Here is a 12,438-nt window from a genome sequence, read left to right as displayed (position 1 = left end):
TGCAACCCGACTGCCCATCCTGAGCTCAGCAGATCCCTCAGCTTCTCGGTGCGTAACGATTTGTACAGGTATTGGCCAGGAAGGAGCTATCAGAAAGCATCCTTAAAAAAAGACAAACCCCCGAAACCCCAGCAACAAACCTTGCCCCTGTGCAATCATGTGGCTTCTGCTTCCCTCTGGGGTTGTGCCGAGCCACCTGGCTGAGGACGTCCCACCTCCCAGAGCTCCTACCCTGAGCCTCTTCCCATGCCAACGCAAGGGGCAAGGCGAAGCATGAAGAGGCAGGTCGCCTGACAGCACTGCACCTCCCGCCTCCACCTGCAGGATCAACCCGAACGCTCCAGGGTCCTGGGCACGGGTCACAACCCCAGGAGACCTGGGAAGGTCCCAGCGGATGCTGCGGGGTGCCCCGACAGGGGAGATGCCTCCTCGCGTGGGTCCCGGGGGCGCGCTGGGAACACCCTTGAGGAACCAACTCGGCTCGCAGGTACCTCCAGACGTCACTTGACGCAAGCACAACGGCCTTCATCAAACGCAACCTTTAATTAAGCTGCCGCGGTGCCTCAGCAGTGCTGCAGCCGGCGGGAGGGATTAACATTCCGGGTGGGACCATCTCACCTCCCACCCAGCTCAGGCGGTGGGGAGAGACCGGCATTGCCTGAGGACCACTCGGCTCCCCAGGAACGTCCCCGGTGCCTGAGAGAGATGCTCACTGGAGGGACCGGTGGCCACTGGCCACCAGCCTGGGCAGAGCCATACCTGTCAGAGGGCTCAGCTGGGGCATGACGAGCCTCGGCGCGGGAGCCCTGCCAAGGTTCAAGGGCTTCGCAATTAACTTTCACAACAAACCAGAGCCTCAAGAGCTCTTAATCTCCAAATAAGTAGAAAATGTGGGTCCACGCCAGGGCTTCTGTGCCCTCGTTTTATCGGCGAGGTGCCGGTAAGGACCTCGCTGCTTTCGGTCTGTTTGCGAGCGCATCCGCACAAGGGGAGCTCCGGTTATCTGCCTTCACTTGCACAGCAGGCTGACGAAGGAAGGCACGGCGTAGCTGTGCAACAGGTTAAAACACGGGGAACATTTGCTTAGCAGTTCAACCTCATGCAAATAAGCTTAAAGGAAATGCTGAAGAGCAAAGATAAAAATCCCAGCACAGGTCCCCATCCACAGCAAAGTTGTACTGCTGTTCTCCGCCATAAAAATACATCAAAAAATAAAAATATATATCAAAATTAAATATATATACACACATTTTTATGAGTTGATCAGAAAGCAGCTAACCTTCCCTGCTAGCCATCATTTGTAAGAGGTGAAACAACTAACAGAGCAAGTTTGTGCTTGCCCGAAGGAGCAGGCAGGAAGGAAACAGCGGCGCGCAGATCCCAGCCCGGCACGGCCACGCGCCCAGCGGCTCCTCGTTAGGATTCCTTGTTAGCGATGGCACTTGTCACACAGACAGGCGCCACACTCGTGTTTACGGAGTTCAGCACCTGACCAGCACCCCATTGTGACGATGCTCTTACCAACACCCAGCACAGCCCACCTCTCCTGCACACCCCTCCTCTGTGTTAGGAAACGGAGCAGCACGCGAGCTCGCACGCTGCCTGCCGCCCTACCTGTGCCTCGAATTCAGAAAGAACTGGCTGTGTGTGTTGCCCAGGACCATGTTCACCCAGCTCCAGTGTGAGTGCATGGATACACCCCAGTGGTTTGCACAGCGCTTGTCTGAGCATCCATGGGACATGCTCCCTCCCCCACGCCCACCCCCGAGGGTCATGGCAGCCGTGCCGGCAGGCAGAGGCAGAAGTGGACTTTTTGACATGGCATACGTGTTGGGTAGGGCCCTGGACCAGCACTGCAGGGTGCCTGCAAAAGCCATGGGACAAGGGGACAACACACAGGCCAGCAGCTGACACCCTCCTCTAGTTCAAGTCTCAGCCACAGCATTCACTGCATCCCACAGCTCCTCTCCCCACCCTTCTTTCCCAACAGACTGGGATAAAGGAAAAAATCTTTCTTTTTGTATCCTATTGTATGCCCTTGTATCCTATATTCATTCAAAGTTCTGTGCGGGTATATTTTCCTTACCATTTTTTTTACTCATTTGGAACAGAAAAAATGATGAAAACTTTTTGGTGATATTAATTACTGAGCTCCTACTGCTCTCTTCATGACATATACATAGATTTCAGATGAGACCAGAGCAGCTCTGCTTATCAGGGATAAGCCTAGTATACTACAGAGGGTTATACTTCTTTATTAGTCTTTCTTGTTGGTCTAATTCATGGTATTACCCTCTGAACTGTGTACACACACCTAAAGAAACTCAAGATACACTGAAAACATGCCCCAGAGGAACCAGAGTATGTTTAGTAATCTCCTCCTGGTTATCTGTGCCACTACATCCATCCATGCCGTCCACCTGTAGCCAGCAATACCCAGCTCATCCTTCCCACTCAAGATACTTGGTTGGATATGTGTCTTTGACCATAGATATATATTAAAAAAAAAACCAAAACCCCAAAATTATCTTCAGAGCACCACTCTGATTTTTCCACTTCCCCTCTCCTCACCGAATTGTCACAAACACAGATTTGCTGATTCAAGTCCAGGAAAGATGCAAAACACTGCTGCAAAAATGAGCTTGTACTTGTATCGGCAGTAACGACCAGAAATGAATTAGCAAACGAGAGCGGCCTCGCAAAAACTGCAGTTAAGCAAAATCTCCCCCAATTTGGAGTAGTCTTTATGTACAGCTGCAACTAAAAGGAATGGGCATAAATCGCAGCAAGTCTTCAAGGCGCAGATAGTTTACCAAGAGAGCCCAAAAGCTCAGCTGCTCCCAGCTCAGAAAACACTGGAGGATCCACCGCTGGCATGTTTGAAGGTATCAGGGTGACCTGAAGCCCCCAGCCTGAGATGATGCTGGGCATGAAGCCAGGTTAGCTGCATCATCTATTGCTGCCAACAAGCCAAGTTAATGCGTTACCTGCATATGGGTTTTTAATCCTGCAGGGTGGTCATTACCACGTTACTGTTGGACTAATTAACAGGCAGAGCTCTCATGGCTTTTTTTATGCATGTGTCCATCCACACCCCACCTCCCTCCGTCAAAGTAAAATGAATATAAAATAATCACAGCCATACACCCAGATTTAGCATCGGGCTACTTCCAGGAGCTCCAGATGCTCTGGAGCACACCAGTTCAACCCCACAGCGCAGGGAGCACTATGGTCCGCAAACCACAACAGCATCAAATAAACCTCAGCTCAAGATAATACAGCTGCTTTTAAATGAAAAAGAAAAGAATCTTTAAGGAACCTACAAGGTATTCAAACCTATTTAGTAAAGTGCTTCCCATTAATCTCGCCATACATGTAATGCTGAATCAAAGACATTCTGCCGCTGCAGAGCAAATGCACCCATCAGAGGAATTACACTCCAAATCACACTGGTCCCTAATGAATGCACTCAGAAACCACAGCAACAAGCAGGGTGGAGGATACACTAAATTAGATAATTTACCAAAACACCCTGGAAATGATGCATGTCCAAGGAGGAACGGCGCATAAAAAGGTTCTCTGCAAAGGTGGCAAAAATGCAAAGTGCTTTTTAAGCTTTGCTCTGCCTGAAAGCAGCAATAAATTGCTGCACTCAGAGCCACCTCGCGCTCCCGGGGAAGGATGCCCGCTGCAGGCTGCCACAGCTCCAGCAACACCTCAGCAGCTGGCAAGGGACTCCAGGAAGCTCTAGTCCCCGAGCTGGAGCAAAGCCCTGCAAGGACACGGGCACGAGGACGGCGGCAGGAAGGCGCAGCAGCAGCTCAAACCCCTGCTCCAGCACGGGGGATTGCTGTCCCGCTCCTCTCCGGACCACCGCCTTTTCCAGAAGCTCCCACAGCCCACCAGCAGCACCTGTGCACCAAAGCACCAGGGCTCCGGACCCCGGCAGCAATCCCCCCTGAAGCCAACCCAACTGCCTGGGTACCTTGTAATCAATAAATCCTGGAGTGGTTTTGCTTATCTTACAACATGCTACTCCAGAATATGCCTTCACGGCATTAAATACCACTTTTTTTGCTAAATCGGTGGCTTTTCTGTGGTTTCTCAGTCCCATGTCGCTATGAACTTTCCGTTTTGATGACGTTTCCCGAGGAGCTGCACAGCTCCAGCCCCAGCAGCTCCCCTGCTTCCCATGGAAATGCAGGAGCTCCATTGCCCAGCCCTCTCGCCCAGCTCTGGACCTCCCCCGGCCACGAAGGCAGATCACGCAGGGAACCAAAGCTTATTTGAACAGAAAAACCAGCTCCGTTCCCAAGGATGACACCAACAATCTTTGCAGATTCAATTACAGGATGCAAACATGGTGGGGAGCACGCCGCGCCTCCGCCTGAAGGGGTTCCCCCGCTCCTGCCCGAGCCGTCATGTCAGTAGGGAAGAAATAACAGCAAATTTGGGCAAAGCCATTTAGCAACTCTGGATGCATTACGGGGGATATAAAAGTTCATGAAATTAACGTTAAGTATCTGCAGGTGGATAAACAACAGGTTTTGGCTGAGCAGACGATGCGATAACTGACACACATAAAAGCAAAGAATTGGGCACATTTCAGGCTAGGAAAAACAATGCCAAACACACACACACACAGAGAACATTTTGCCATTGCAGGATGAAAAATCTGTTTACTGAACGTGCTGTTGTCACACAAAATCACAGAACGACGCTGTTAGGCTCCCAGGGAGCTCCTGATGCCCCACAAGGAACTCAGAGCTGGGCTCTGCTCCCGAGCCGAAAAGAGACCCCAGGGTGCCCCCCAGCATCACCCTCATGCCCAGCACCCACGCAGCAGCATGCGACAGTTGGGCTGAAATGTGCTGTGCCCTCCCGGCTCTCCCATCACGGGGCAGCTGCTACGCAAAATCCAAAATGCAGCTGCATTTTGAGATCTTCCTGATGAAAATCTCTGTATAGCCCACTAAAACCTTTACAGCAGCCCTTTAGGTTTCTTCTAGGACATTCTTTTTCCCCTCCCGCACCTTAAGAGAGCACCTAGACTGTCTAAATCTAGACATCAAAGGTAAGTTTCTCAAATCTATTCCTCAAATCAATTTGCTTTGCTTTCCACCCCTAACACAGCACAGCTCCCTGGAACACAGGCAAAACGCTTCCCATGCTTCTGCGCCTACAGCAAATTTCAACCCGCGACAGCATCTTACAGCAATCAGAAATATCCCGGAAAAAAAAAAATAAATCCCACTTTACAATGGGAGGGCAGAAACCATGCAAACCACCCAAGTACCAAAACCAGGAGCTTGCACAGGCCTGAAGGGTTCGCAATGCTCTCGTGTACGCCTAAGCAAGAACCCAGCACCAACTTCAGCATTTTTTGATATTGCGCTGCTAAAAAGGAGCAGGGGAGGCTGTCATTGAGGGCAATGAGCTTGCTGTACAGCGACTGCTGAGACCCAGCGCTGGGCTTCCCATTCAGCCCCTGGGTGAAGGCCACCGGCAACCCCACACTATTTTTCCCAGTTAATTTCCAAGGGGGGATGATGGACAGTTTGGTTAAAAGTAACGGGCTGGAGCAGAAGCGTGCGGTTAGGCTGCCAGCCTTCGTCTGTCATCGTCTCCCTGCTTAAATGCCGTGCATGCTTGCCTGCGCCCACTGTGGGAAAACACTCCAGCTGTAAGGTGGCCAAGGGATCTGGTTGGCAAGTGAACGCCCGGGCTAGCGTGGGTTGTTACTATCAGCAAGACAGGTCTGCTTCTGCAAATCCGCGTTTTTGTAAGAATTTAAAAAAGGCAGATGAGACGCAGGTCTCAGGCTCTCTGTTACAAAGCCCAAACGCTGTCAATGGCCTCAACCCGCCGCAGCAGCAGCAGAAGCTCTGTTTCATCTTCTCTGCAAAACCTACTTCTCCGCAGCAATGTTAGCTCTCGGGGTTTGATTGCCGTTGCAAAAAGGAGTCAGAGAAAATCCCAAAGATCGGCATCAGCACGGCATTGTGCTCGCTCGCTCTCTTTACATCACACATATCATTCGTATTCACACCAAGCGCTAATTCCCTCTCGCCAGTGCATGCCATTTTCTGCAGAAAGGCAATTTAACTCCCCGTGAGGGAGGGCGCACACTCTCATGAGAGGGGAGGTGACAGAGAGGTGTGGAATTCTCCTCCGGATGCCACCCAGTGAAGTGGGACAATAAAGCGGAGATTGCACGGGAGAGAAGCGCGTCCCCAGGGATGGCAGCAGCCATGCCAGCTCCCCGACAGACAGCCCTGAAGGTTCAGCTCCCAGATGCAGCCTGCAAAACCTGTGAAATTTTAATTCAGAGGGAGAAGCGGCATGAAAAGATGCAAGGCAGAATGACTCTGGAAGAACCAAGAAGGGCAAGATTCATGGATGTCCTCGGAAGAGATGCTCCTCCCAGAAAAAAAAGTTTGCGGAAGCAGCAAGAGACACGGACGATTCTGAGAGGGGGATGCAGCCCAGCCCTCAACCACACCACAGCAGAGCAGAGCATCACTCAGCCCCTTTTCCTTCTTCAATGACAAGGCTGATCCTGTCCCAGGGCTCCGGTGTGGGTGCCCACAGGAGAGCCATGATGCCTTTACGACAGCACCCCCCTCCCCTTCATCTTCCTGCAGGCATCTTCGCTCCTTCCCCACCGTCCCAGCGATCCGAAAGCAAACTCGAGCCATGGTGCTGCGTGCACTTAAAATCTGTGGCTGACCACACACCTGGAAAGGAAAACTCAAGAGCTTTTTTTCCATTTCTCGGGGCAAAGAGGGCCCTGCCCGCTGCAGCTCTCATGCCGTGCAGGTGTCAGAAATCCAAACGACAAGAGCTCATTTCTCACCAGGTGCTCTACGCAAAACCGGTCTCTGCTGCAGCTTGCCTCCTGCACTCAAAAGCAGGGGTCTTCGCAACTCAGCAGTTTTCAGACACAGGCACATCACTTTACCAGGCACAGCCAAAAACCAGAAACATGCCCCAAAAGCCACCCACACCGAGCCTAGGTGGGAGCAGCCTGCCTGCACCGCACACGGCCAGCTCTGTCCCCATCCCGGCGGCTGCTCCCAGGGACCTGGGGAAGGACAGGACTAACGAGATTAGAGAAATAAGCAATTTATCAGATTATCGAAGCCGAACAGGCAGAGCTGGGCGGAGGGGCACTGGACTACCAGGATGTCCCCGGGAGCTGCCGCTTCCAGCCAGTGTCACACTCAATCACAATCAATACCTCTGCCAAGTTGTTCTTACCCGGCGATGCATTGTCCTCCGCTAAAGCCTCTGTTATCTCAGGTCCCCTTGGTTCACAGCCTGTCACCACTGCTCAACCTCAGCCCCTCGCCCTGGGGGAGGCACCCCTAGACCCTCACCCTTGCATCCCCCAGCCTCCAGTTACCCATTGTGGCCAGGAGCACACGAGAAAAACCTTGGGAAGAGCTTTTCCTCCCCTTGGCAGCTCCAGCAAACAAACTGACTCTGAAAAGTACTTCAGCCAATGCTTTCAAAAGTGCTTATTCGATGTCTGCATTCTGGTGAGACAGCTCAGAGCTGCTCCTTACCCTTCAAAAAACCCTAATCCCGTTCACCCTCCTGCTAACACAGCACGCACCTCCAGACACCAAAGCATGCACTTGTCTAGCTTGAGGTCTCCAGACCTGTTGCTTCCACAAAATCCATCTCCATACCTGAAAGCATCAGCCATCAAGACTGGAGCAAAAAAGCACACAGCAAGAGGAAAGGACCAGACTGCGAGGCAGCTCCCTGAGCCCGTTCGCACGGACCCACAGCCTGGTCCGGCAGCAGGGGCACGCTGCTGTGGCAGCACCTACAGCCCTTAGCTCCCACCTCGCTGTCAACTAGAAATGATGAGACTTGGATTTTAATAAGACTGAGACTGACACTTTGCCGTCTATGGCGCTAGCGCTGACATTCAATGTCTAATTTATAGCCGTGCACTTGGGTGCAAAGAGAGGAGCGTGGACCACTCAAGGAAAGATGTTTGCTCTCAGGCTGGGCAACAAGCCCCCCCAGCTGCCAAGCCCCTTTGGCCTCTCGGAGAGCTTCATGTTAAGGATGCAGATCTTCCTGCATCACCTGGCCCCAGTGCCCGAGAACACCAACATACCTGGAGTAACGGAGAATAAGTGACGGGAGGAAAGGCTGTCCTTCTGGAGGACACCCGGCCCCACCAGCGGCTGTCAGAGTGCCTGAATCCAACGGACAAAATCACCCTTAATCTCCCCCGAGTTTAAGACCGGGACTATTTACCCCTCCTCCCCTGCAAATCTAACACCAGACCTCTGTGTGTCTGCGCTACAAACCGGGGAGTCAGACACCCCGCATTAAGTCCTCCTTCAACTTCAGAGCTGACCTGAGCTTACTCCTCCTCAGGAGCTTCACTACAACTCCCCTGGACGGACCCTAAAGGAATGAGAACCTAAACATTACGCTAACCATGCCAGACGAGGCTTTTGAACAGGAAAGCTCCAGGAATGATATTTTAAGTTAACATCCTCAAAGATTAAGATGTAACAGGGACCTGACGCGCTACCTGCAAACTAGTTCCTTGCATCCAAAACAGCCACGTGAGTGCTGCTGCCTCGCCATTTGTCTCCCAGAGCATGCAAGTGTTCCAGAGCATGAAACTAATTGCTCCCTCACCCCATGAACTATGCGGGACAGAGGTAAATGAAGTAGGAAATGGTTAGAGTAACAGTACACCAAGACCTTGATCTTGCGATGAGCATGGTGCAAAAATACTCCCCATACACAACTGGACAGCAGCATCCCAACTCCTCAGGTCCCCTTACAGTACCAGCTCTCAAGCTCTGGAAGAACAAATAGCAGGGATGATTTCTGAAAAGATGAGAACGGTACATTTTCAGCAGCCTGAGATGATTACTCGCAAAATAGCAACAGCACAGAGGTAACTGATTGCCTCCCGGGCAAAAGTCAAAGTCTTTGCATTGTAGCTATGGAAGTGTACAGAGATCAAAGAGAAAACGAGAAAACTCTATTTTAGGCTGTCACGAGCATAAAGGTCCTCCTGGCCCTTTGGCATCACCAGCCACCAAGACACGACTGAAACCTTTCTTACACTGCGCCTGCCCCAGATCACCGTGCGGCAAGGAGAAATCCTTGATTCCAGGAGCAGGGTGCAGCTCCGGCTCCCTTCCCAGGTGAACTGTGGCAGCATCAGGCAAACACCATCCCCGCCATCGCACCCAGCTCCACGCGAGCCGGGACGCTCTGACCACCGCATGCCGTGATGCTCTGGAACAGGCAGCGAGATATGCCGAATGCTGAGCGACGTCTTACTAATAACACTTAGCTATTGATTGCGCTTTACACCTTCAAGCACTTTACCAACAGTAATTAATTAAGATGTTTTTCATTTAACGCGGAAAGGGGACTCAAGCAAAAACACGAGGCTAAATGGACCGACCGCTCGATTCAATGCAGCGAGTCCTTGCACCCAAACTTTGCATTTCCCCATGGATGCTGCTCTCACTCCAGCAAGTGGAGGCACAGGTGTAGGTTGAGCAAAGGCCCCGAGCCAAGCGCCCAGCGGTGCCTGCAGTGTGAACGGGGCCACTGCTCACCTTCCAGCTGCCACCGTTGCCTGCGATGCTCTGCCTGCCTACCTGCATCCCTCCCCTCGCTCCCAGCATCCCGCCCCGCTGCCGCAGCCTGACCCAGACCACGGGGCATGCCTTGTGCTCCCAATTAATTCCACCAATACTCATTCAAATGAGAATTCGAACACGAGCATGCTGACATGCAGCTCCGGCGATGTCACCGAGAGCTGGCTGGAACCGCTGCGCTGAGCGCCGCAGACATGAAGTACCAATTTCCACCCACTCTGCACCCAGGCTGGGGCAGGGGCTGCAGCCAGGACACTTCTTCCAGCAAAGCCGCTGTTTAAAAAAAAAAAGACTGTCAGGGCTGAGAGGTTCGACTGATTAACACTCACGCTAAGGACTGTAACAATACATAAGTTCCATTCCTACCCACCCACACACACCCACCCTCCACTCCTGCTCTCCCTCTTGGCTGAATTCTCCCAGTTTTGTTTCGGACTGCGTGGAGCAGGCCCTCGGAGCATACCTCGCCGCTGCAAAACCAGCACGTTACAGCGGAGAGAAGCCTCGGTGCGCACAAAGGGGGGCAGTTACTACCTCGAGCTGTCTCAAGCTGCACCGTAATTACACAAAGACCACACCATACTAATTGCTGACTGAGCACAGCACAGAGGCACGCACTTACCTCCTTCCACACGACTCAGGACTGACCCGCAGCCCCTGCCAGCAGCAGTGAGACCCCTGAGCTCCTTCCCACCAGGAGCAGAGGGACGTGACGATCCTGCCCTGTGCTTTTCCACCCGGAGCACCCCAGATCCCCGCCCCATGCCCAGCAGCCACCCCAGCCCCACCGGTGCACCCAGTGTTCGCCCATGCAGGTGAGCGAGCGGCTGCCCTCCCAGCTCACCAGCCTCCTGCCTGCCTTGAGCATCTCTGTGTAAACCAGACAGCTTGGCAGCTCTCCTACTCCGGAGACACACAACAGCGGAGCTATTCAGAGACACTTGTTTTCACCCCATCCTTCTGAACGCCGTCTCAGAATCCTTGACGAAAAGCATAAGGCTTGCTACAGATATCTTGGGCCTGCCGAGACAAACACGGAGTGATGTAGGAGAGCATTTATGGCAGTACATAAACAACCGCACCAAACTCGGGGAGGAAACCCAAAACAGAGAGCGCAGCTCATCGGCAGGGTTTGCAGAGACCAAGGACTCTCCCCCTTCTCCTCAGCAAGCACGATGAACACAATGCTCTTCAAAGGCAATTTTACATTTAATTGATTGGCTTCTGTTACACCAGCAGTGGTATGTGGCTGGATACATCACTTTTTAAGTAACAGCCTCTTAAACTACCAGGGGAAGAATAAACACACATCTATAGCTACAAGGCCACGGAGTCACACCTCATTAGGGATCCATCCTCTCTCCTAGCTCCCACACACCAGCACGCCGAGCCAAATTTGCCAGACTTAAGAATGGGAAGATGGAGCGAACCCTCCAGCAAGTTCAGCAGCCACCAAAGGTACTGCTCTCGCACCCGGCTGAAGCTGGGACCGCTCCTCACCAGCGCTCACGGGGACCTCGCGACTCCAAAGCACGTGTAATTGTAGTCATCAAGCGCGCGCTCTGGGCACCGGAGGATGCTGCTTGGGCACCTTTACAGCCTACTGACTGGCTTCCATCACGCCGACAGTGAAGGAACCCAAAGAGGAGCTTTTCCATCGCACCGACAGATCAGAAAATCTCAGACGAAAAGAAAAAAAAAAGAGCCCCCGACCCTCCGAGCACCACAGACACATCCCTCCCTTGCCAGGGCACGCTGCGGGAACAAAGGCACACGAGTGCAACAACACACACCTCTCGCCCAAAGGTTCCTGGAGAGGAAAAGGAGCGATCCCCCGAGCACAGCCCCAGCTCGGGGCGCGAGCAGCCGCAGGATGTTACCTGCTGCGTTCCCACATCCACGCTGGCACGCTCCGCAGCATGTCACCAGCTACATTCCCGATCCCGCTCCGGCAGATGAAGGCATTCTCCGGCTGCCCTTTCAGCAGATTTTTATATCAGAAAGCGCCTGGGCAGCCCAGACGTGGTACCCAGCAGGGTGCGGTTCACATCACCCGACAGGGACCTACACACACCAGTTCCGAAAATACCTGAGCGCGCACGGAACTTTACTCGCCACGCACCCGCGGCTACCGGGAGGCTCTGCCAGGTCCAGCCCCTGAGGATGGATTAACTTCGTTTAACAAGTGGAATTCACGCACCACACCCCCCTGCCACCAAACCAGCAAAATAAAACAGGCTGGATGGAACAAATCCACAGTTTAATCCTTCTAAATCAATTTGCATTAATGCTGCCACCACCAAAACTCTGGGAGGGCCACCGCAGCCCACCGGGAGCGGCGATGCCCACCAAGAGCTCGGCTGCCTTTGGAGAGCTACAGCCGAACCAAAACGTGGCCGTTAAACAACGCCCAGCCACCGCACCGAGATAGTCACAGTAAATAAGTAACGAGTAAATAACAGCTACCGACGTTTTTATCACGCAGGTGTAAATTCAGTTATCGGGGAAGAGAAGGGCTTGCACTATTTTTGCTCTGACACCCAGGCTGCTGCAGGGTGAATTGCCATGCGAGCCTGTAATTATTTGGTAAATACATACATACACGTATATATTTGTATGCAAATGTTCCTGAGGTAAGAGCGATGGCAGCATCCCCCTGGTTCGCAGGTCACAGCAGGGTTCAGCCAGGTGAGTGCTGGACCAGGGCAGGAGCGACCCGGGCCCCACTGGTGAACCCCCTCCCCCCCCGAAGCTGGGGGCAATGATCACTCCCTGCTCCCCCCGC

At 52.9% G+C, this 12,438-nt stretch overlaps 1 protein-coding gene across 2 annotated transcripts in view; it reads right to left on the bottom strand.

Moving 5' to 3' along the window:
• Positions 1-12,438, bottom strand: part of KAZN (kazrin, periplakin interacting protein) — a 171,033-nt gene that overhangs the window by 76,120 nt on the left and 82,475 nt on the right. The gene's annotated exons all lie outside the window — the stretch shown is intronic.

The sequence above is a fragment of the Falco naumanni genome, chromosome 3 (assembly GCF_017639655.2).
Source record: "Falco naumanni isolate bFalNau1 chromosome 3, bFalNau1.pat, whole genome shotgun sequence".
Classification (NCBI taxonomy): domain Eukaryota; kingdom Metazoa; phylum Chordata; class Aves; order Falconiformes; family Falconidae; genus Falco; species Falco naumanni.
Note: the sequence above shows the minus strand (reverse complement) of the source record. Positions and strands in the feature narration are given on the sequence as shown.